Consider the following 347-nt stretch of genomic DNA (forward strand, 5'->3'; position numbering starts at 1 on the left):
GCTGAGTCAGGGGCCTGGGGCACAGCTGCCACCCCTGCGCCCCAGCACAGAGCCCTTCGTGCCCCGGGACCCCTGGGTCCCCTCCTGCACCCACATCCCAGCCCACTGGCTGTGGCATCTGCTTCTCAAGAGCCCAGCTCCAACAGCCAGGTGACAGGCATATTCAGCAATTTGCAGTTAATTGAAGTCTTAACAGCCTAATCAAAGCCTTATTGTCAGTCCAGTTGTATTTTTAGCCCCACTCGTCACAGCGCACTCCCAGTACAGCTGCCAGTGTGCTTGTGGATCTGGGGTGCTGGTGCTCCCCAGGGAGAAGGGGCTGGGGGAGCTGGTCATTGCTCTGCATC

Source organism: Phaethon lepturus, unplaced genomic scaffold (assembly GCF_000687285.1).
Source record: "Phaethon lepturus isolate BGI_N335 unplaced genomic scaffold, ASM68728v1 scaffold23315, whole genome shotgun sequence".
Classification (NCBI taxonomy): Eukaryota; Metazoa; Chordata; class Aves; order Phaethontiformes; family Phaethontidae; genus Phaethon; species Phaethon lepturus.